Consider the following 26,659-nt stretch of genomic DNA (forward strand, 5'->3'; position numbering starts at 1 on the left):
ATAGGATTATAGAAATAACGTACACTATTCTTAATTTTAGAGGAAGAGTTTGATGTTCTTTTTTATCTATATCTTTATCAAAGAAAGTCAAAAGTCATTCTTATTCTTTATTTTTTATTTTTTTCACTTTCATCTTGCTTTATGTCTATTTTTTTTCCTTCTTTTCAATTCTTTTTCTTCTTACCATTTACTTTTTACTTATTTTTTAAGTTAAATAAACTTTCAGAAGAGCAACAAAGATGATTATGGGACTGGAGGCTAAAACATATAAGGAACGGTTGCTGGAATTGGGTATGTCTAGTTTAATGAAGAGAAGGGCGAGGGGTGACATGATAGCAGTGTTCCAATATCTCAGGGGCTGCCACAAAGAAGAGGGAGTCAAGCTATTCTCCAAAGTGCCTGAAGGCAGGATAAGAAGCAACGGATGGAAACTAGTCAAGGAGAGAAGCAACCTAGAACTAAGGAGAAACTTCCTGACAGTTAGAACAATTAACCAGTGGAACAACCTGCCTCCAGAAGCTGTGAATGCTCCAACACTGGAAGTTTTTAAGAAGAGACTAAACAGCATTTGTCCGAAATGGTATAGGGTTTCCTGCCTGAGCAGGGCATTGGAATAGATGACTTCCAAGGTCCCTTCCAACATTATTATTATTATAAAAGTTTTATTCATAAAACATGAAACTCAGTCAACTGAACACTAAAATTGATTGGCACTAATGATTGATACGGGTTGCTGCCAGCATCCTAGGTATCAACCAGGTATCTCCTTAAAATGTAAGATGTTGCGAGTAGTGCAGTTTTTTGTAGTTTTGCTGGAGTTATTGCAGGAAGCTGCAATTTCTTGATGTATTTTGCAAAGTTTTTGGACATAGTTCCCAGTGCCCCAATGACAATGGGTATCACTGTTACACGTTTCATCCATAACCGCGCAGTTTCGATGGCCAGGTCGCGGTATTTCATTATTTTTTCCAGTTCTTTTTCTTCGACTCTGGCATCTCCTGGTACAGCGATATTAATCAACTGTACACTTCATTTCTGTATGACTGTGATATCTGGCATGTTGTGTTCCAAATGGCGATCTGTCTGTATATACTTCCAACTTTATTATTATTATTATTATTATTATTATTATTATTATTATTATTATTATTATTATTATTATTATTATTATTATTGGATGGAGTCACTGAAACAGTAGGCGTGAGCTTAAATGGACTCCAGAAGATGGTAAAGGACAGGAAGGCCTGGAGGAATGTTGTCCATAGGGTCGCGATGGGTCGGACACGACTTCGCAGGTAACAACAACAACAACAAAATTATTATTATTATTATTATTATTATTATTATTATTATTATTATTATTATTATTATTATTATTATTACACTATCAGTTAGGCACTTCCCTCAGGCATTATCTAAAGCCCAACGGGTGGATGGGTAAACCCAGTTCAAGAACATTAAACACATTAAAGAAATGAATTAAGTAATAAAATTAGGAAAACACCACCTAATGGCAGAAAACTTTCACTGACTATATCCACAGAGAATCATGGCCTGCTGAGATCTTTGATGACCTCTTCTCATGTAATATGACTTGAAATTAGATGAAAACAATTTTGTATTGTGGACTGCTTCTATAAGGACAACAAAAAGTTTTTCCACTATTATATCTTTCAAAAATCTACAGAAGCAGAAGCCAGAAGGCTTCATTTCAGAAATAAATGACTCCTGTAGAGAAACTCAAATTACTTCCTTAACTGTATCATAAACAGAAGCTACCATATGATGCTGTATGGGAGAAGATGGATTTTATATGTCACCAAAGATGGCATTTAGATGCAGAGAAGGTTGACATAGTAGTTTTATTAAGATATTCATTAGGTCAGGATGGCCAAGAAAGTTATATTTGGTAGTTTTTTGTTAGGCATATATCTCATTCTTTCCTCATGCATTTCTCCCAGAGTTCACTCTACATGATTCTAGAAATATTATGTCTATACTGTACCAGCCACAAAGACATATTGTGCTGGAAGCTGTTGAGAGAGAAGGAGAAAGAGATGTCCTGTGCCAGCCTTGCTTACCTATTGTTCCTTGCTTTACCTATTGTTCCAAGCAATTAAATAACCTTTGGCTTTTCAAGACAAAGCTTTTACCCAATTGTCTTATAAATCAAGGTTTTATTGCACTGTCACTTGCAGTCTTATAACTTCACATTTGTTTTGAAATATTTCATCTGGTTTAGGAACTCTGTTTGCAATATGCCAGATTAATGTATTTAAAAATAGCCATATTTTAAAAAACAAAAGACAAAAACCTGCATTTTTTCAATTAAGTTTGTCCAAGGGTGTAAAAATATCTTGCGAATTAGTGTTGACATTGTACTTCTATCTCAGAATCTTCTAAATGTACCTTGCAGTCCTTAGTGAAGGAAATACAATAGAACTATTGCTAAAAAGGGAACCAGGTTTGGCCATGACATCAGAGGGATTGTAAAGACAAATTAAAGTAAAAGTCAGAAAAATGTAAAGAATGTAAAAATTCCATCATCATATAATATCCAAAATTTATACAAAGAAAGCCTGAGGATTTGTCCTTTTCATTAAAAATGTATTAATATTTCACAATCTGCTTAAAAGAACTTAAGGGCATTAGCACAATAAACCTCTTAAGTAAATATATTAATCTTAAAATAATATTTATTTTTACATTTATTTGGCAGAAAGGGGTTCTGGAGGAATTTTGTGGGTGGGTGGGTATTTGAAATGTTCTAATCTTAAAACAGGGTTGATTTGAAAAGCAAAAAAGTGTATAAACTCCACCAAAACGTGAACAAAATTTAACTGGATTGAAATAAAATGGCATTAGGTCTCTTTCTTTTCTTCTTGAGACTTGCTGTTCACGATTATGGACAAGATAGTTTATTTCTGGGGCTTAATCAGTCTATTTGTCTGGGGCAGTTTGGTTGGAATGGGGCAAAATAAGAAGACTTCCAAGGTTCTATACAAATGGCAGAAAAAAGGAGAAAAGTGAAAGTAAATTTTGCAGAATCGAGGAATTTGGGCTGAGAATAAGGCTCATTTGAAATCTAGACAAGGACTGGTCAATCTAACAGACCACTTGTAATCCCTGGAAACTCTCCAGAGTAGGCAAGGTTTCTTCTTTGTCACAGATTGCAGAATTACAACAAAAACCAACTCCATTTTCAAAATTACCCAATGTGATATTGTGAAATTGCTCTAGTCTGGAGCTAGTCCCAAACCATCTATAACCCTTCTCTGGAGATGCCCTTAGGATTTCAAGCTTGATGCTTAAACTACCATTAAACGTGCATTGACAGGGTTTTGCTGTGACTCTGCTTTTATGTGATTACCAATGTATTTTCTATTGCCTTAATGTATTTAGGAAACATAATCCTTGGATTCTTTTTTTAGCTTTTTTTTCTACAACGATTTTCATGTAAAGAAGAACAAAGACTCCAGGCTTCAAATGTTTGCTCAATCATAAAAAAGGAAAGTATAAAAAGGTCTAATGTCTTTTATAATCAGGAACTCTTGAAAGCACACATAGCAGAGCAAATGCTAAAATTCTAAGGCAGTTAGCAATGGCCAAGCTTCCTCCAATTTACATAAAAGTAATAAAGTCCAAGATGGTCAGAGAGAAATGAATTATCCTGAAGTGCTAAATTCACCCTTGTTAAACTCTAGGGGCACTTACCGTTATAGAACTGATCAGATTCCCTTGTCCTGATTAAAGAGGATATTTATTCTGGCTTCTCATCAAGTAGTACAGACTTTATCAACAACACTGAGAAATAAGCATTTTATGTTCTCTCTATAATTCCCATATACTATGTTGGAAAAATTAAATAATAATTCTGAAATTCTTGTATCACATTGAACAAAGCATGTTGAAAATTTTCACTCACATCTCATCTTTCATTTTAGCACTTGGGTGGAAATGGGAGATAGAATTTGAGAATGTAATCCAATATGATGTTGGATTACAATCCCATTCTGCCCCAGATAGCATCCAGGATGATGAAAGTAGGAGTTCAGCTAAAATGAATAGATCTCCATTCCTGGGAACATACCGAATATGTTTGCTCAAGATCACAGTGTAGGAATTGGATCTTAGAGTAGGCTATTCTTTCTATGATTACACAGAAAACCTGCTAAACAAGGGCATCAGTGGATAATTTTGGGGAAAGATGTCAGAAAGTTATTTAAAAACCTAAAGCACTGCAGTTGCAATTTGTTTTAAAAAGCCATTAATCATTTGAAAATGTGCAGATCTATGCAGCTAAAAAGATAATAACTCAAACTAATTGAACAGCTGTTCACAATTCCATATTTTCAGTCACGCAATACAGTGTTTTTTAAATCCCACCAATTTCCTGCCTGCAAACGTCTTGTCTCCATGAGATTTCATAGCAAAATACTAAGTTAACTATTTAGAAATTATATTATTGCTCTCATTAATAATACTGAATTTCTCCTTTATCTCCTTGGCTTCTGTTTTCTTCTTTTCTCAGCTGTATACTTCTGTGGAATTTAAAAACACATATGGCTGACACATCTTCACTCCTAGGTAGATTTTGTCTTTGTCCATCCTCAAAGTGATACTGAAACCATTCTCAGCAATAAGACATGCAGCATAAAATTAAAGCCCATTATATTCAGTCATATGTGGAAACCATAGTCATTCAAAAGAACTGTCATAACAGTTGTCTAAAAAGAAAAGGAAATTGGTAAAAATTGGCATCTGGGAAAATGGGTTGGAAAGTACTTTTGTATATCTCTTGAGTGACTCAAATGTCACAATAAAAGGCTGAACTGTTTATGTAGATTGGCTTATGGCTCACTATTTGTTATTATGCATTGATTGGTTTCTTCTCTGCATTCAATACTTTTCATTAAGATATTCAACTGGCTTTATTCTCACCTATTTTAGAACGCATCTGGGAAAACCTAGTGTTATATTGTCATTTTACATCATTCATTCCATATATTTACTTCAGTCAATCAATCTGGCTCAGCCTTCTATTTGTCTTTCTACAGTTAAGTATTGATTCTCTGCAAACAATTGGCTTTTCAAGCTGTAATTACTGATAAAGTTTAAATTTGATTTATCTGAAAGCAAGATCAGATGCAGATTTTGATGACTGTATAGATATACAGGTGATCACATGTGGAATTTAAATACATGTTGGATTTCCTGAATCTCAAGGTTTTTTGAAGCCTAAATAAGATGTGGTAATAGTAAATAATATACTGTGCAGGTGTCAACTAGCTTACTATTTATAGGCAGGAAATATTACAAAAGACCTTTTTTTTAAAAAAAAAGTAACTAGGAGAGAAACCTAAGTGATGTTTCTGCTGGTAGCAAGGCACAGATGCATTTATTGTTTTTGGCTTGGCAAAGTTAATGCAATGAGAATCCTTTTTAAAAAATCCTGGCTGCACACCACCAATTGATTTTTCATCAAGAAAGTTCATTGTTACTGTCTACATGACTGGATTTTACTTGTCTGCACTCTCTTTAGGGCTTCCTTCTTGAGAGTATTCCTTATGGGGACAGCATAATATGTGGTGTTTTACTTCTTTGCACAGCAGACAAATTGTCAGTGTGAGTTTCCATAAAGCAAGTAATACACATCTGACATATATCTTAGAGTTTTAGGCTACAGAATGCTTTATTTTTTCTGTTCCACCTATTGCTCCATGGAGGTAAATAGGTATGTGCATGTATGTGGTGGTAGGTGTGAAGCATTTACTAAACCATTCCAATTCCAAAATATCTTGTTTTGTGAATGACCCACTTAAATGTAGTTCTTTTCATAGGAACAATAGTGTTATCATAGATTTAATTCATGACTTTCTAAGGTAGGCCTAGATAAAACCTCATTTTGAAACTGTGGAAAAGTATCTGTCAACAATATTTAAAGAATCCTATGGCAAAGATAAATCCCCAAGTAGCCTCAAAAGCACTCAGAGACCAGTTGACTGCAAAGAAATATAATCTTTCCATTCCCACTCCACCAACATCCTATCATAACCTATCCTTCCATTCCCCCCACCATCCAGTATCAACTATCAGTACCTGTCCTTTCATCTCCCCATCTTCATCAGAACTAATGAAGCTTCTTGGATGAGAAGCAAAATGTTTTCTTCTTCCCCAAGTTGCCTTTTGAAGACGAAAAAAAAAGCATCTTTGAGAAAACTATGACCTGGATGACTGAGAATCTCCACAGACAAATACTATGGTATCTTTATCAACTGATATAAGGATAGACAGTCAGTCAAATGTACTTGGTGTGTCAGTGAAAGGAACTGTGTGGATGAGATGCTGCAGAATATTCCTGAAACACTCCAGAGCATTTTGGGAAAAGACGACATTTTCCTCCTGTTTGTCTTGTTGGCTGCTATTCTATTAATAGAAGATTAGTATTGGATTCTTTCTTATATGTTTTCCACTTTGTGAGATTTAACTGAAAAAATAATATAATAGGAGGAAAAACATGAAGACACGGGGGGGGGGAGGAGTCAGAATCTTTCTTTCTTTTTCTTCCTTTTCCTTATTATTTAGGTGTGAAATATGAGAGACAAAGTTTACTACTTTCTATTGGTAAACTGGACTTTTTGCAGCTCAGATTTGCTAACTTTTTATGTAACACTTAAAATAATAATCTGTAATCAAGACTCTGAACATATATTTTTAATTGCCAGTGTTATTATTACTTTTTAACATCCTCCCTAGAAACTCTGGTCTCTTCCGTTATGGCTCTAGAAGTTTCTCTAAGCTGTTTATTAACCTTCTTTACTCCCTAGTTTCATATTTTCATTTTACTATCTTTACTCTGTTTATATATTCATTTCATTGAAAGTTGCATTTTATATGCTTGTTGTAAAAGGTGCAACTTACATATGCAATATGTATAATATTATTTATCACTACCACTTGACTTTAGTGCTTGGCGAAAATAACACAGGTGGCTCTTAGCCATTATAAGGTGCATTTCTCTATCTCAGTCATTCCTACGACCATTTCAAATATTTTATGCTTGCAGTTTAATACAAGTTGTGTTCATAACAATGAGGGAAATAGTTCCAGGTGCTTCAGGTAATGTAGTAAAAATGACAGGTTCTTATATGAATCTTTTCATGATCTAGGGTTCTTTCTAGGGTTATTTTCTAGAAGATTTTGGGGGAAATTCATTATGTCTATGTAGATTGTTAATATTCTAATCATTCTAGATAAAATGACCATTCAGATCCCATCCAGATCTACAGAAATAGCTTAGTCAGTTAAAATCAGTTGTCATAAACTGACAATTTCATTAAAGTACAATCATTTGGAGCAGTAAGTGTAGGATTCAATGGTTGAATCTGATGAATGTCATCAAAAGTGGAACTATCTGTAATTATGTATTTTTCCAAAAATCATAGGTGAAGTAGATAGTGTAATGGTATTATCATAAATTCTGACTTCAATGATATAAAAGTGTTTTCTAAATCTATTTATGAGAAGATTGGTCTCAGATGGTGTTATGTATATAGTGGGGTGACTACATTACAGATGGTGTACCCCATATAGGCACCACATATTTCACTGTACATCTTGCCATGTACATCTTTCTTGAACATCCAGTCATCCAGTGCTAGCAGTGTTTCCATCTGCTTTAAAATGTTACTCTATTGTGTCTTCACTCATTTGTCATGCAGTTAATACAACTTTGGAAGATATAGCTTTTGCACGTAAACAGTATAATTTCTTGCAAAAAGCATAGCATTTGTATATTGGGACCTGCCAATTCATCAGTATATTTTGAGACTTGCTTTATCTGGATGACTTTGCTTCCTGAGTTTATTTTATTTGGTCACAATAATTTGCAAGAATTTTGAAATAGCTATTGAGAATAAGGAGGGAAAATATCTTTCCTGTACATAGAAAGCCTTAAAGTCTTGTGGAGAAGTAAACAGCAGGAGTGGAAGAACACTGTAATTTATATTTAATGATGAAAACAGCCTTATATGTGAGTATACAGAACCAATGCTCATGGAAAGAAAAGCAAATCTGAGGTACATTGTATAACACCTGCTGACAATACAAGGTAGAAGGGTGCTAAAAGATTATCAATGTTGTAGAGTGCTGTGGCAGGCAAAGAAAATAAACAAGCAAACAAGGGCACGAAGAGTAGATAAAACTGCATTTTCTCTTTCTAAGCAATTATAATAATTATGGGATAAGCCTGTAAGATCAACATGGCTTGTATATACTATGCCTTCTGGTGGCTACTCCATTAAACCTGGAATGGTTGTTATCTGTCCAAAAATGTTATTTACAAGCCATTTTGAATGATAATGTGGCCAGAAAAGCAAATATAATTGGGAAACCACTACCTACTTGTGGGCAAGACTTCCTGTAGTTACTACTTAAGCACACCTACATGGATACTGATATCAAATACTTTAGATTAAATTAAAGGAGAACATTTACATTTAACGTAATGTACATTTATATAATGGAGCAAAATATTTTATCAGTCAATAGATTGAAGGATATTTTTGAACAATGGACCCAGAAATTAATTTTAAGACTAATTGCTTCTATAGATAGACTATGTTTAAAAGATGTTATGGAAGAGGCACACGTTTTACTGGATGAAACTGAGGTTTATATAAAAATGGAATTATACATTACAGGCTACAGAAATGACATGGAAAAAAGATTCTATACTGGACATACAACATAAATTGGCTGATGACCATCTAAAATATGGTAAGTCTTAATAATTAAAAGAGATATACAAATACTAAATCAAAAGAATGACTTGGACAACTTTCCTATATTGGATCTAGAAAACAATCCTGTTAAAGTTTTGGATTTTGTGAAAAAAAATAAAGAAAAAAAAGAAATTAAATTCTAAGACAATATTTGAAGGAACTAAATATTAACATTGTTAAAACTAAAAGAAGGAATATAAAGTTGGTTTATTTGATCAAGTTAAAGTAGCTATGATGTTATCACTGGTAATCTTTTAATATACTTTGCTGATTATGATTGGGCAACAAGGATTTGTTTATATATAATAGACTGGATATGGGAAGAAGCGATGATTTGTTGCATTTTAAGAGAAGGTGATAAGGTACTAAAATTCTTTAGAATAGTGATGAAGGGGGAAGTTATTTCTTTATACTTTTTTACTATATTCTTTTTCCTTTTTTCTACTTTTTATTTCTTGCACTTTCTATTTTTTTTAGAACATTAGTTTTTATCTTTTTAATTGTATTGTTTAATAAAATTACTATAAAAACGATCAAGCAATTTTTTCTTGGATATAAAAATGTTAATTCTCATTTAAAATTAAACAATAAAACTCACTTCTGATGTTGTTGCAGTGGCAATTATTATTTATCATATGCTTTTGATGTTTTGCGGTAGAATATTCATGCAGAAGCCTTTTAATGAATTTTTATTACATATCTTTCCTTTCAACTGAGGCAGATATGTAGGACTTGCTAACAAATTGAATTTAATTGCCCCTGATCCTTTTGTAAAACAGGAAAACTAAATTCTTAATTTCTCTACAGTGTACCGTAGATATTGATTCCAGGAGTGATGGTATGCAAAATTTGTAAGTAATCCCCTGCTTTCCCATTAAGACATTTTTTCTTAAATATAAATGGTTAATAGGATCAGAAGGCAACACCATAGTTTGAAAAGTATTTGGATACTATGTTATCTGTTTAGTAATCTTAAGCATACCAAGCAAATGATTGTTGAAGAACTTTTTTTCTGTCCTTTGCAAGGTCATTTTATAAAGTCACATTGGCTTGTGATGCATTTGTTGGCATTTGGATTGCTAAGTTTTCTATCTTAATCATAGTAATTAGCAGTTGGTGAGTTGTGTCTACATTAGTTTTGTCTGCTTGACACCTCGTAGCCTTGAATGCATGCATATATCCATACAAACATACAAAATATAATTTGCACAGCCTAAAAGGAACTCTTAATTTTCCAGGCTTCAGGTCCCAGCATCTTGATGGCCAATTCAGAAGACTGCAGGAAAATATCCCATCTTTTTTTTTTTAGTTGGAACACATCAAGCCTGAAAAGCTGGATTCAAAACCTTTTAGTTAAATCTGTGATCAAACAGAATATAGTATAATGATATTTTATTACATATTCTGACATATAATTTTAGTCCAGTTGAACAGTTAAGTGCCCATTCACACTTAGAATTCACAAAGAATGAATATGTCAATAAATTATTCTCTGCTGTCCTAGCAAAAGTATTTTCCTTCAGTTTTTGCTAACAAAACAAGTATCTTTTTCCTAGTTCGGCATTGTTCAAAGATTATAGGAATACAGATATTCCTTCCTTCTATCCTGTGAAGAGCCAGACAATATAACTTTAGTCTCTAGTTCAGCATTTCTTAATCTTGAAAACTCTAAGATGTTTGAACTTCAGCTCACAAAATTGTGCATCAAATAAAACCTTCCAAGTGACTTTTAACTAAGTATATATCTTTTTTTTTAAAAAAAAGTCCACTTGCAAGATTTATTGATTAAACTGAGATGGATGGAAATATAAGTGGTTTTGAAAACACTTAAGATAATGATAGGTGGCGCTCATATACAAGTAGGCAGAATTAAACAATTTTGGTTCTTATCTACTTAAAAATTAAAAGATTTGCAGAATGACAAGAAGTAGAAGTAGGGCCACCCAAGACGGACAGGTCATAGCAGAGAGTTCTGACAAAACATGATCCACTGGAGAATGAAATGGCAAACCACTCCAGTATCTTTGCCATGAAAACCCCATGGACAGTACCAAAAGTCAAAACAATATGATGCTGGAAGATGAGCCTCTCAGGTCGGAAGGCGTCCAATATGCTATTGGGGAAGAGCAGAGGGCTAGTACTAGTAGCGCCAGAAAGAATGAAGTGACTGGGCCAAAGCCAAAAGGACACTCAGCTGTGGATTATCTGGTAATGAAAGGAAAGTCCGATAATGTAAAGATTTTTTTCCTAGGAACCTAGAATGTAAGATCCATGAATCAATGAAAGCTGGATGTAGTCAAACAAGAGATGACAAGACTGAACATCAACATCTTAGGAATCAGCAAACTAAAATGGTCAGGAATTGGTGAATTTAATTCAGATGACCAACAGGTATACTACTGCGGGCAAGAATCCCTCAGAAGAAATGGAGTAGCCTTCATAGTCAATAAAACAATAGGAAAAGCAATACTGGGATACAATCCCCAAAATGACAGAATGATCTCAGTGCGAATCCAAGGCAAACCATTCAATATTACAGTAGTCCAAGTCTATGCCCCAACCACCAGTGCTGAAGAGGATGAAATTGACTGGTTCTATGAAGCCCTACAGCACCTTATAGAACTAACACCAAAAAAATAATGTCCATGTCATCATGGGGAATTGGAACGCTAAAGTAGGAAGCCAAAAGATAACCGGAACAACAGGTAAGTTTGGCCTTGGAGTACAAAATGAAGCAGGGCACAGGCTGATAGAATTTTGTCAAGAGAATACGATGGTGATAGCAAACACTCTTTTCCAACATCCCAAGAGACGGCTCTACACATGGACATCACCAGACAGTCAACACAGAAATCATATTGACTATGTGCTCTGCAGCCAAAGATGGAGAAGCTCTATACAGTCAGTAAAAACAAGACCAGGAGCTGACTGTGGCTCAGACCATGAGCTTCTCCTTGCAAAGTTTAGGCTTAAACTGAAGAAAGTAGGGAAAAGCACTAGGCCACTCAGGTATGAATTAAAACATGTCCCTGTTGAATATACAGTAGAGGTGACAAATAGATTTAAGGAATTAGATCTGATAGACAGAGTGCCTGAAGAACTATGGACAGAGGTTCGCAACATTGTACAAGAGGTAGCAACTAAAACCATCCCAAAGAAAAAGAAATGCAAGAAAGCAAAATGGCTGTCTGAGGAAGCTTTGCAAATAGCTGAGGAAAGGAGGGAAATGAAAGGCAAGGGAGAAAAAAAAGATACACCCAATTGAATGCAGAATTCCAGAGAATAACTAGAAAAGATAAGAATGCCTTCTTAAATGAACAGTGCAAAAAAATAGAAGAAAACAATAGAATAGGGAGTACCAGAGATCTTTTCAAGAAAATTGGAGAGATGAAGGGAACGTTTAATGCAAAAATGGGCATGATCAAGGACCAAAATGGCAGGGACCTAACAGAGGCAGAAGAGATTAAGAAGAGGTGGCAAAATTACACAGAAGAACTATACAGGAATGAGCTTAACGTCCCTGATAACCATGATGAGGTGGTCACTGAACTCGAGCCAGACATCCTAGAATGTGAAGTGAAGTGGGCCTTAGAAAAACTGAGCAACAACAAAGCTAGTGGAAGTGACAGTATTCCAGCTGAGCTATTCAAAATCTTAAAAGACGATGCTGTAAAAGTGCTACACTCAATTTGCCAGCAAATTTGGAAAACTCAACAGTGGTCACAGGATTGGAAAAGATCAGTTTACATTCCAATTCCAAAGAAAGGCAGTGCCAAAGAATGTTCAAACTATCACACCATTGCACTCATTTCTCATGCTAGTAAAGTTATGCTTAAAATCCTACAAGCTAGACTCCAGCAGTATGTGGATCGAGAACTACCAGAAGTACAGGCAGGATTTCGAAGAGGCAGAGGAACTAGAGATCAAATTGCCAACATACACTGGATCATGGAGAAAGCTAGGGAGTTCCAGAAAAACATCTACTTCTGCTTCATTGACTAAGCTAAAGCCTTTGATTGTGTGGATCATAACAAACTGTGGCAAGATCTTAAAGAGATGGGAATACCAGACCATCTTATTTGTCTCTTGAGAAACCTATATGTGGGTCAAGAAGCAACAGTAAGAACTGGACACGGAAGCACTGATTGGTTCAAAATTGGGAAAGGAGTCCAGCAAGGCTGTATACTGTCACCCTGCCTGTTTAACTTTTATGCAGAGCACATCATGAGAAAGGCAGGGCTGGGTGAATCAAAAGTTGGAATTAAGATTGCCAGAAGAAATATCAGCAACCTAAGATATGCAGATGATACCACTCTAATGGCAGAAAGTGAATAAGAACTAAAGAGCCTCTTGTTGTGGGTGAAGAACGAGAGTGCAAAACTTGGGTTGAAACTTAACATTAAGAAAACCAAGATCATGGCATCCAGCCCTCTCAATTCCTGGCAAATAGATGGGGAAGAAATGGAGGTAGTGACAGATTTTATTTTCCTGGGCTCCAAGATCAGTACAGATGAGGACTGTAGCTAAGAAATTAAAAGATGCTTGCTCCTGGGGAGGAAAGCAATGGCAAATCTAGACAGCACACTAAAAAGCAGAGACATCACCCTGTCAACAAAATTGCATATAGTCAAGGTCATGGTTTTCCCAGTTGCAATGTATGGCTGTGAAAGTTGGGCCATAAGAAAGGCTAGCACAAAAGAATTGAGGCCTTTGAACTATGGTGCTGGAGAAGACTCCTGCGAGTCCCTTGGACTGCAAGGCGATCAAACCGGTCAGTCCTAGAGGAGATCAACCCTCACTGCTCTTTAGAAGGTCAGATCCTGAAGTTGAAACTCAAATACTTTGGCCACCTAATGAGAAGGAAGGACTCACTAGAGAAGAGCCTAATGCTGGGAAAAATTGAGGGCAATAGAAGAAGGGGACAATAGAGAATGATGTGGCTGGATGGAGTCACTGAAGCAGTAGGCGTGAGCCTAAATGGACTCCAGAAGATGGTAGAGGACAGGAAGGCCTAGAGTAATGTTGCCCATGGGGACGCGATGGGTTGGACATGACTTCGCAGCTAACAACAACAAGAAGAAGTAGATGGAGAGTGTAAGAACTTTTTTACTGATCAGTTCTACAAATGAGTAAAATCAGCTATGCCAACTCAAAACTCTGGGAATTGTAATCCCTGAACATCTGGAAGGTATCAGAGATTATTTTAAGTTGTGCCAATACTCCTAGGAAATATTTATAACACTGGCATACTTGTTTACAAATAGGACATAGTGGTATTTTTGTTGTATAAAATTTCCAAATCTGATGCCCACCATCTTTTTTATATAGTACCAGAAACTGATCATGTCTGCAGTGTAGTGTTACAATGAAGCTTTGAGCTTAGACAGGAAGCAAATAAAATAAAGAAGATAAAAGGAAGAAAACAAGCAATATAATTCTGGAATTAATGCAGAGATGTAAAGCCTTGGTGGTTCTACTTCAGTGAAGCGCGAAAGATCAGTGACAAAGTTTCAGACCTTCTTCCAAAATATGTACATATTTCAGTGTTCTGCACATCTTGATGTCACTACACTCAACCTACAGTGAACAGAACATGATGTAAGTTGTGCTACATATTATAATGGGCCATATATGGTGGGTCATGATATGCAACCTAAGACTTTCCCCAACTTTGCATACAGCCACCAGAGATCTCTAAAAATGTTTAACTGAATTATATTTTATAATACGACAGCAGCAAAAAATAATTAACTAAATAATTTTGGAGCAAGCCTATTAACGATATTTAATTATCCTTAAATGAAATCTAATCCAGTTATTATTCTTTGGCATGAGGTCTCTGGCATGCCATTCAGAGGCATCTTGAGTCTGGGCGGTGAAAATGAAGTTAATAGATTTTGGAGCCTGAATTTGCTCAGGAATGTCATCTTGTTTGCTCAGACCGCTGGCTGACATTTTTCCTTCTGAGTGTGTGATAAACTGTTGTCAAAAATATTGTAGGTCTTTAGTTTCATCTCCTTTCTCCAAAGACTCTCAGTGCAGAAAGATTCCTTTGAACATCCCGTTATGTGGAAAGGGGAAGAGGATGATAATGAGGGTGACTTTTGGCACACATCCCACATTGCTTTCTGTTCTATACTGTATCTAAGGACTGAATAAGCAGCAGTGCATAGCCTCCTAGGCTAGGAATATTCCAGTGTCTAAACATTATTTACTATCTCATGTTGCTACATCAATGCAGAGCCCCAGACACGGCTGACCTTGCATAATATTGGAATATGTCAATTAGAATTTCACCATTGTGTTCTGTATGAAATCTGTCCTTTTTCAACTGGATCACCTTTATGCATTGATGGTTAGCACCAGTGCTTTTTTTGTAAAAGAAAAAGGTGCCGGAACTCACACACGTTATACAACTTGCCTTGCCTACCCTACAAGGTTCCATCCAAAAAAGGTGCCAGAACTCCGTTCTGAGCATTCTATGACAAAAAAAGCCCTGTTTAACACAAAAGGCAGATATCAATAGCCTTTTACCAGCCACTGAAAACTAACAAGTAATGGTAATCTGAAATGGCATTTTCTACCCATTGGAGGCAAGAAGCAAATAAAAACTGTAATGTACGCCCTAAAATAGGCTTCAGAATATTTAAGAAACATCCCCAAGACAGAAACAAAGAAAACCTAGCCCCACCCATAAACCTATAATGCTCTTGCTCCATTTGATTTTAGCTCTGCCCAATTGCAGTGCTTTGCATTTCAAAAAGCATTACATATAATCCTCAGCTATCAAAAGGATATATGCAATACTTCGATTTACTCATACCAAAGAATTCATATTGAATTCCCACTATCTGCAGGACTGGAAGAGGTTGGATATTCTGAAACTAAGAATAACCATTCGCTGTCTTTCTGAGAGTGTTCTACTATAACACCCACTATTCCTATCATTAAAACACCTGATAGTTCATTGAGATTCTGTTTAGCATGTTACTCCTGAATGTCAGACATTTGCCTTTGCAGTTCCCTTGTGTTCATAATTAGTGTTGTTCTTCTGGAGAAGAAATTGTCAAGAAGATATTCTGCAATGGAACCAAGAGGCTGGAAGCTGTTTTCAGTGGAAATGGCAGTTGCAGCAGATCATTAGATTGCTTCCAAAAAGGGTTCCTTTAACAAGGAAGGAGACAGGTGTGCCAATAAAATTGATAGTGAAAATATTAGCTTGTTGCATTTTGTGGCTACAGCCAAATGCTAAAAGGAAAAGAACAACTTGAATTCCTTTGTCTTCCTGGACAGATAAATTCATTATTCAGTACCATCCTTTACAGTTGACATTCCTTAAGATGGGAAAAATATATATAAAATGACTAAGCTGGCAACATTAAGCAGAGGAACTGATTCTGTACACCTACCCTGCAAATAAACTTCATTTCACTGAGAGTGAATTAACTCCAGGTAGGTTTGTATATAATTTCATATATATTTTTGTCATAACTATTATGGATCAGTTAAACATTTCTTAAGAAATAATTTATTTACAATTGATTATAATTTAAAGAATACCCAAGAGAGAAAATGGTAGAAGGTATGATTATAATTGTATTTAATAGGATTTTTATAGTGCTTTAATAAAAAAACTTTAACTAGTACATAATACAGAAATAATTATAATGGTAAAAGAATATGATAATAACTGTCAGTTACTAACTATATATTCTATACTCTGGTGCTGGTTCTACTTAAACTGATCCATCTCCGAAGGCCTTCCCCAAAAGTCAGGTCTTGGCAAGTCTCTTGAAAGTCCTACCATTCTCTGAAGTGAGCTATCCAGAAGAGGGGAGCTTCCACCAATAATGTACATCTCAACACCCTTTCCAGGTGCATTTCTAATAGGTGGGGCACTTTAGCAGACATTCTTTGTTTGCCAGGCAGAATTTACTTGGTACAAGTAGTCCTGAAGTTACTCAGACTCCAAGCTACATAGGGTTTATAGGGACAATGAGAACCTTGAATTGCATTTAGAAACAGATTAGTAACCAATGTAACTGTTGTAGCAATGGTATTAAATGCCAATATTAAGACTGACTAGTAAGCACGTGGACAGCTGTATTTTGCATCAGCTAAAGTTCCCAGGTAAACTTCAAGGGCAGCCCTACATAGAGCAATTTATAGGGATCAGATCAGATTAGAGCATGAATGACCATCCTTAGTGCATTTTAAGGGATTTTTTTTAAAGAAAGCCTGCAATTGCCACATCAACCAAAACTGAGAAAAGGCCCTCATAGTCAAGGTCCAGCAGGAAGAATCCAGGAGGACCTGAATCTTAGAGGGCTGCTTTGTGTTAGGAGTGCAATCCAATTAAGACAGTGCAGTGCAGTGCAAAGAAAAAAATATCAAAGAAATGTTCATTCTGAAATTCAAGTTTCTTTTCCATGACAGCCTCTCCTTATGCTTCTTGATAAAATGTCATGATCTGGAACGATAATGCCTCTCCCAATGGGAGAGATGCATGATTTCTCAAGAAAGTGATCTTGAGATATAATTCCACCAGACTATTACTCTATTGTGAAGTCTAGCTAGTCATATTACTGTTTTGTTGCATGAAAATCCTCAACAATTTCCTGTGTCTCCCTAGAATGGGCTGAGAAAGTGAGTACTATAGAAGTACTTGATTAAATGGACTACTTATGCTAACATTTGGGCAAGCTATACTTTCCAAACTGAAAAAGAAAACTGGCTGGGTGATTTGGCCCAGTCACTCTCTCTCAGCCAAATTTGCCTCACAAGGTTGTTGCAATGACAAAAATAGGAAGCTCAAGTATTAGATATGTTTGCCACCATGAGTCGACCAAAAATATGTATTAAAAAAGATGAGATAAAAATACAAACCAATAATAAGACATTACAAAGTAGCAACAATGGTGCATTGGAATATCTGCGAGAAATACCATAACTAGTGGGACCACAAAATAGACAAAGTAATAGAAACTGAAATTAAAGTGCAACGGGACTTTAGACAACCATCAAACAGACAACCATCTGTCACACAACACCCCAGACATAACAACTGTTGATAAGAAAGACACAATAATCTGGATAATGTACATTGCAGTATCTGGAGAAGCAGAACCAAAAAGAAAGAAATGGATAAAATCATAAAATACAAAGATCTGCAAATATAAGTTATAAGGCTGGTGGCAAAAGAAAGCATAGATTGTTCTGATAGTAATAGGCACCTTGGATGCAATCCCAAAACATCTGGAGCTTCACTTCAGCACCATCATCACTGACAAAATTAACAGTCAACTGCAAAATGTAGGTTTACTTGGAACATCTTAAATCCTGCAAGAATACCTTTGACATAATTAAACATCAATATCAATCCCAGGTCCTTGGGAAGAACTCAATAAGTGAATAAAAGTGCCAAATCATCTAAATATCTGGCTGACCATCCAATCAACAACAACAATAATGACTTAATAGGTAGACAATAAGTAGGCAAAAATGCCAGGTCCAATCTAAACATCTGAGTGTGTGACCAACCTCCCTATAAGGAAGAGTTTCTTCCTTGTGGGTTTAATTGAAGTGTGAGAAATGATAGAAATGATTGTATGATCAAACCCAAAATTTACATCCTTTCATTACTAAAGAAGTACAAATCCACCAGGCTCAGCCTGTGAGAAATTCATTGAAAGATTTTTTTAAAAAAAGACATCCTGAAAGCAAATTCTCTTGTATGAAACAGAATGACAACTGGTAGGAAAAAAAACAAGAGTTCTCTCTTTTTTGGGGGGGGGGCAAATAAACACCTACATACAGATTAATAATGCAGACGGATTTCTGAAAAGGTGACTTTAAACCAGTGTGGATTTCAATTCCCAGAATTCCTCCAGCCACAAGGTTAAAATCAACACATCTTAAAGTTGCTGAAATTGATAAACACTGGCAATAAATGGATAGGAATGTATGAGTAGGTGTGGAAGGCTTTCAAAAAAAAAAGCTTAATCAGAGTGCAGCAAACAATTTAGAGATGGGTGAGCAATCTTGTATTGAGTCCACAAATCTTAAAGTTACTGAGGCCAAGCAACTGTGTTCCAAATGATATATTTGAATGAATGGCCCTGAGAACCTGAACTAAAAAATGAAAGACGTATCTACAAGAAACATACTGCCTATAAAATATAGATCCTTGTTACCTTTATTCTTTTAAAAAAACATATTCTTCTTCTTCTGGAAGATAGAAATTCTTTTATTTTTGAAATGCTATTTTCTTTGCTTTCTGCCCTCTGTAATTCTGCAAAATGATTGCTTCTGTTTCAGCTACACAAAGAAAACAATGACAACAATAAAAAAAATCCATAGCCACAAGAGTCCACCTACCTCTAAAGCAATATCTGAGTGTATATTTGTTCTTCCCATCTGTTTCTTTCTTTTAGCCAGTTTCCAATCCACGAGGGGCTCAGCCCTCATAACACACCACAAATCTTACTTAAGTGATTTGTTGAAGGACTTGTCAAAAGCCTTTCCGATGTCCTCACTCTTTCTTCATTTTCCCTCTCCCTCACTTCCTGGGCAAGGCAGGGCAGAGAGCAAATTGGATAACATGAGGAGAGTGTCTGGGCCACTCACAGGTAACACTAGGTAGGGACAATGGTGGGAGCCCAGAGCAGCTCTTCTCTGTCCTCCCTCCCTCACCCTCCCTCCCTCAGTTCTAATAGACAGAAGGGAGAGATCCTGGCTGGGCAGTGGACAGTAGCAATTAAAAGCTTAGATGGCCATAAATAGACATTGAGGAAGAGATATGATTAAACAAAGGACCATCATGAGAAGTGTGTTTACAACTAAACACATCTCTGGCTACAAACAGTGTCACTACCACCTGTATCAATGAAGCATAATGTTGGATGAATTCACTGAACCTATATAGCTTTCTGATGATATTTCCTGCCCTTTCCTGTCACTCTCCAACAGTTTTCTGTCAACTAGCAAAATACTGCAGAGCATTCTTTTCTTTGCAATTCATGCACACATCCCAATGACACAGGGGCAGAAAGCTTTCTACTTTTTGTTATGAATGTGTGCTCTTTTGAATGTTCTAAATGTAATGAAATATTTCAATTTTGACATTTTGGATAAGTTAACCTGTGCTATTTCTTGCCAAAATTGCTCCAGGATTTCTGGGTAAAATGCTACAATGCACTTCTCTTTTCAGTCAATCTCAGTAAGCAGCACATTATTCTCTGATAAACTACTCTCTGCTTCTTTTCTCTCCACTCTCACTTATACACATAAAGATGAGTTTTAGGTTATTGTGGTGGTTTTAAACTCATGTTACCAAATTTGGGTTGCAAAAATCTGGACAATTTAGAAATGCCTGTATGTTTTTGTTTCCATTTAATAATCTGGAATGCAGCCCATGTCAGGTAGCTGGAGCCTTCAAGTCATGTCTCAAGATGGGACATGGAGCCTTCAAGTCATGTCTCAAGATGGGAAGAGGAGACTCTCCATGTGCTGCCCTTCAAAGGACATATAATCTAGCATGTTGTCAAGAAACAAAGCACTTATTCCATGACACTCAACAATACCCACCAGTTGAGCAGAGCAACAAACCATGATCATGCCAAAATGACAACATCTGTGCAATGATGTAATCATGGTGTCCATATGTACTGGAATTGCTACATACTGGGTCACTGCATATATATCATCACCTGCCCCCCCTTTCCCTCTGTATTCCCTCATGGAGCACAGCATTTTTCTTTCTCAGTCTCTGCAGCAGCCTCCTTGCCATCATTGTTTGCACATCCTGCCTGGCTCCTCTTCCATTGCCTGCTTGCTTTCACACATCACAAATAGAGCATGTGCCGAATCAGGAATGGAACAAAGCAGCACAAGAGATTGGCAGAGCAGAAGCAGGCAGGAGATGGTTGAGGTGGAGGGCCAAATGTGAAAAGAGGTGGAATGAGGTTAGGAGAGTCCTTTTTTTTTTTGGGTGGGAGGAAGGGTTGGGAATACTTTTTTGATGCTCAATCCAACTGCTTAAACTGAGACTCCCTTGAAATGGACCTTGACAAACTTAATAAAGGCAAAACAGGGATTGGATTGAGAGCAGCAAATATCATTTGATATAGCATTCTGCAAATTCAAGGATGGATAGAGTGCATTTTAACTCATTTGTGGGAAAAAGTGCTTGATATATTACTCGCCTTCTGCTCATCTGTGAGGAAATGTTGGCATTGGTCACTATATGTCAAGTATGGAAAGATTAGCTTTGATTCCAGAAGAATTGTTGGGTAGAATCATAGAATAAACAGGATGTTTGACAATCTGCATTAATGAGTGCTGCTACATGCATTTTGGACTTAATTTGTAAAAAACATTTGGGCACTTTCTACAATGCACTGCTATTTAAGGGAATTCACTAATTAAAGGTGATCCATGTTAAAGAATTCAGTGTGTTTCCTTTCTGATGTGATCTGGTAGAAAGATTCTTGATCTTAAACAATCTAGAATCAGACACCTCAAAAATCAAAGACTATGTGTAATAACTTCATGAAAATGTATATATTTATTTGTATCTTGCATTTATTATTTTTACAAATAACTCAAGGTGAGGAACATATTCCATACACTTTCCTCCTTCTATTTCCCCCACAACAACAACCCTGGGAAGTGAGTTGGGCTGAGAGAGAGTGACAGTAACCCAGCTGGCTTTCATAGCTAACACAGGACCTGAACACAGGTCTCCTGGTTTCTAGCTTGGGGCCTTAAACACTAGACCAGGGGTCGGCAACCTCGGCTCTTTTATGACTCGTGGACTTCAACTCCCAGAATTCCTGAGCCAGCTATGCTGGCTCAGGAATTCTGGGAGTTGAAGTCCACGAGTCATAAAAGAGCCGAGGTTGCCGACCCCTGCACTAGACCAAATCGTATCTAACTTTTCTTTATTACATTCTACTAAAAAGCATTATATGAAAGCCTCAATTGACCAAAGCTAGAATAAATGGTGGAAATAAATATTATGGGTCCACCTGGTGACAACCATAGTTTGTGGAAGATTGCAACGTGGAATGTAGTAATCAGTAAAGCATGAATGGACAAATAAAAGGGAAAACCTAATGAAATTAACAACAAGGAGAAGGATGTAGGAAATGAAGATGTAAGTTTAATTATGAATGAAAGGCTGAAATGCCTGCTATAAAGTATGTAATAGCATTATCTAAACAGTTGTGGATCCATTATGAATACAGGAATATATTGGTTGGTGCTAATTGCATGTTACATATTGGAGATAAAACTGTGCATCTTTCTGAATGAAGTAATAGAGAAGGAAAAGTAATTCTGTTATGTGACATGTGTCAACGCTGCTAACATCGGATGTTCTTGCTGTGACAACAGATGGAAATGTAGCCATCTTTTCTCTTTCACTTTTAGAGTTCGTTGATGCTGGGTGGGTGGAATGTGGATGAGAGTCCAGCTAGTCATAACAATAATAACTCAACCGTGGGAATCCAAGGTTTTTGTACTCAGAGTTGATAAAGATTTGGCAGGCTGCAGAGCTGGGGAGAAAGCCCGCGCTTCAACCTAATTGGGAGATGTGATTTTGAGGAGGGAATTGTGCTTTGCTACTTTGTGCTCAGGGAAGGGGAATTCAGTTTTTGTAGTGCCAATACTTTGTTTCTCGAATAAAAGATTCTTTAAGGTAAACAATGCCTCAAAGTTCTTTTGAAGAGTGTCATCTGTCGGAACCATGACAACATGAATGGATGATGTGGGAAAGAATAAATGAGAATGGTGACTTGTGAGTATCTGATTAGACAAAAGTATATTTCTTTTAAATATGTCATTTAAGTCTACTCATATGTACAGATGGAAAAATCATATGCATCAAAAAAGTTAAGTGATCATGATAAATGCTGGCATTTGTTCAGTCAACCCAAGAGCTGGAGGGAAGCACATTAATGTGGCCATGAAGAACAGCTGAAAGAGAAAGAAAAAAAATAAAAGTAATAGAGAAAAGTGTAGGAATTGCAGAAAAGAAAAGATAAATCCTTTATGAATAAATCCTTTATTACAAGATAATTTATTTATAAAGGATTTATTAATCCTTTATTAAAAGATAGATTAAATAAGGAGGTGGAAGCTGCTTACAGCAGAGTGAAATCAGTATGTTACAAAGTGCATCAAAGTATGTGGCATTATGCAAATGGGATATAACAAAGCAGGATGCATAGAGAAAATATGAAATAAAAAGTGAGAGATGCATAGCATAATAATGAAATAAAAGAATGTAGATGAGAATAAATGCTACAAATACAATTTTCTTACTTTCTTCAAATAAGAAAACGCTGCAACACCTGTAGATGAGACAAACATATGCAACAGGAGAAATATTAAAATATGAACTTGTAAGGTGGCTGTACAACTTAACATATCTGTGTGAAGACTACACATAAAGGAAAAGTGAACAAGTGAGTGAAAAAACCTTCAGGGGGCTGAAGAAAATTTTGAAATATATAAAGATTTGTGCTGGGCAACAGGTACGCAGATTGGATTTTGGCTGTTCAGCAGGTTATTGAGATATGCATGAATGTGAAAAATAAATGTTATTGTACATTTGTTGAGTTAGAGAGAATGTATGACAAAGTGAATAGGTTTGACTTATGAAAAGGTTTGTGCAAATTAGGAGCTGAATGTTGGTTCCTGAATGCAATAAGAATGGTGTGTGATGAAAGTACAAATCGTTTATCAGAATAAATGTAATAGTGAATGTTTCAATATTGAGCAAGTAGTATGACAAGAATGCATGATGTTGCCTTGGAAGTTTAATGTATTCATGGTTAACTGTATAAGGAATGCTTGTAGTGTAATTTGACGAATACTGCTCGGGGATAAAAATACACATGCACTTTTGTATGGAGTTAATGCTGTATATTTGCCTGAGAATCTTAATGATTTGCAGTGTATATTAGACTGATTATATAAATGCAACTAAGAGTACAGATTTAAAAATTAATCTCTCAAAGGCTAGGATACTTGTGTTCATTGGAAAAATATATTAAGCAATCACAAATTACAGTATACTGTATATAAAAATTCATGTAGCAACTAGAGAAATGTTTGGGCACTATGATAGAATATTCCCTAAAGAAGAAAAAAGAATGGATGGAGAAATGTTATGTCATGTATAAGCTGGTAGAAATACTGTACAATAGGTAATATATGCAACTAAAATATGTCTAAAGTTGTCTAAACAAGTGAAATTGGCTATGCATGAGAGTAAACCTCTGTCCTTTATGTATCTATGGAATTGAGAAATATATATATGCTAGGAAAATAAGTTGAACTCAGTGGGAATTGAATAATTAGGTACCCTAACATCATTGTTTTTGCCATCTTTTAATTTTATTTTTAATGAATAATTGATTTTATTGTAAGTTCTTAAACAAAGTTTGTTGTGAGTTGCCTAGAATCATTGACAGTCAGACAGCATTCAAGTTTAATAAATTATAAATGTGGATAATCTACAGTTAGATTCACAATCTAATACTGGTGAAATTTAATAATTCAAGTCCTAACCAAGGAGCTAAGAATGATTAATGAAGCATCTAAGAATATAGGCAGTATATTATTATTGTTGTTGTTGTTGTTATTATTATTATTATTATTATTATTATTATTATTATTATTATTATTATTATTATTATTATTATTAATACAGTCAAGATGGGGGTGATGCACAATGAATATAGGCTGAATACAAATGTGAGTGACCAGTACAAAGAATATATATATTGATGCAGTTTGGTCATAAAGAGAGAACTAATGATGAGTGGATCGTAAAACAAATGGTTGAAGGAAGAGTGAACAGGTCAAGGAAGATCAAGGAAGTTGTGCTTAGATATTAAGACACTTTTTTAAAAAAGGAAGAAAAGGTAACATATGAACAAGAAGTAAAGATACATTGTAAGAATAGAAATTTTTGAAAGGCATAGGTTGTTGTAACTATGCTTCCTTTTATTACCTCATGTCTTTAATTTTTTGGCTTAATAGTTTTCTTATTCCTTTTCTGCACTCAGCATAATTTTTAGCTTGAAACAGAACACTGTGATGGATATATATGTATTATACTGTATATATTTAGGTAGACGTAGAATTCTCATAAGCTAAACAAAAGTGGTTCATTTCCTCTTCAGGTACAAAATGGTTCTCATTATACTAACCATGTTGATACTACATCTAAATAGATATATGGTATCGCTATCTAAAGTAGGGAAAAATTCTTATCTAGTTCATTAACTTTCTGAAAAATTATATAGAACATTTAACAGTATAAGATGCATTCCACAAAAAACCTCCACCCAAATTCGGAATGGATAAAATACTGAATGTTAGTCCTAAGAAGAACCCTGGAGAGTCCTTTGTTGTCACATAGAGGAGAGTAGATGATTCCTTAATGGAATACTAAAGCATTAACTTAAAACCCAAGTTTTATTTGCATGCAGGTTCGCTACTTGATGGCTACAGCATCAATTTGACAGATTGTTTGTGGGAATATCACAGACAAAGCTTTCATATCACTGATTTTCAAAACCAGTACTTTTCCATGGAAATTGTGGATGCACTGAGGTGTGAGTCACAGCATGATGAGACGGTACAGTGTAAGATGTCACATGATGACTGAGCATTAGTGCTTCAGCAACTCAGTGGTAAAATGAATGAGGCTGCCTGCTACTGACAAGCTAAGAGGGTGATTTCAGGACAGTTTTCAGCACTCAATTAATTTACTCCTGAATGGTTGAGTAGACTGCAAATGGACCAAAAGAACAAGCAGTTTTACTATTGAAAAAGTGGGAAGTGTCAATTAATTTTTTTACAAAACTATTTCCATGTCATTTATGTGAATTAGTGTATATCACTTTTGCATCACTGCAACACTAAATACCAATTTCCTAATACTTTGCTAAGACTTGAACATGTAAGAAGTTAACTGCTTAATGAAACTTGCAATGCAATCACTGTATTCCAGCCTTTTGTAAAATGAGGCAAAATTGCATTTTTGAAGAAATTTAGTAATTGGCACTGTAAGCTTCTCATTTAGCTGTATGTATTATAGTCAAGGCCTCTGAAATGATCAGTCAGTTTAATCTGTAAGATATTAAGTAATTGAGGAGATGAAATGCAACAGTGAACCATTTCACCAATAGCTCTGTGCTCTTATATAATAGAGAGATCAATTTAATCAAAGAGGGCAACTTCTAAAATAAAAGCTTATCATTTGCATTCTTTGGGGCCAGTTGAAAAGAGAACCTTTGTCTTCTTCAAATGGAGTAGCCTAAGGCAGGGGTGTCAAACTGCCAGCCCACAGGCCGAATGCGTCATGGTGAAACTGCACCCATCCCATTGCCGGCAATGGAAAAAAAGTTGTGATACGTCCTGACACATCACGTGATGTTGCGAGTTTGACACTCCTGGCCTAAGGGATTGGTTGGGTGGGGAGCATATAGGGAGAATGACATCTCTTCAGTTTGAGAATATACGTATACCTATTAACATTTCAACAGTTTTCCAAAAAGCTTCTAACATTTAAAAAGATTCATATTATGTAAATCAGCATGAATTCAGTAGATTAACTAACTCCTATAAATATAGGTATGAAAAGTGTAGGATTAAGGTTATATTTTAACTATCTTATTACAGCTTTATGAGTTAGAAAATGGTTTGCTATTAACGTACGGCATTTTGCCTAGCATTTTTCTGAAATTAAAGGCCTTTGAGGGAGCAATATGTGCAAAAGCTACATCTCTTCAGCTCTTTATTGCAGACTTCCCTATGTTTTTGCTTCCTTTTCACTGTTACCAAATACTGCTTTGTTAGCT

The 26,659-nt window shown here is 35.7% G+C and overlaps 2 protein-coding genes across 4 annotated transcripts in view; one reads left to right on the forward strand and one right to left on the reverse strand.

The window, feature by feature from the left end:
* The window catches only part of PIGU (phosphatidylinositol glycan anchor biosynthesis class U), a gene marked incomplete at its 5' end in the record, with an annotated part of 662,778 nt that overhangs the window by 529,943 nt on the left and 106,176 nt on the right, over nt 1-26,659 (forward strand). The gene's annotated exons all lie outside the window — the stretch shown is intronic.
* The window catches only part of RALY (RALY heterogeneous nuclear ribonucleoprotein), a 280,907-nt gene that overhangs the window by 249,409 nt on the left and 4,839 nt on the right, over nt 1-26,659 (reverse strand). Inside the window, exon 2 of one of the 3 annotated variants that reach the window (XM_083358250.1) lies at nt 23,109-23,137. The exons of the other annotated variants lie outside the window; for them this stretch is intronic. The gene's annotated coding sequence lies outside the window, so the exon portion shown is untranslated. The remainder of the gene's footprint in view (nt 1-23,108; nt 23,138-26,659) is intronic. 3 annotated transcript variants of the gene reach the window in all.

Source organism: Vipera ursinii (assembly GCF_947247035.1).
Source record: "Vipera ursinii genome assembly, chromosome: 3".
Lineage (NCBI taxonomy): Eukaryota > Metazoa > Chordata > Lepidosauria > Squamata > Viperidae > Vipera > Vipera ursinii.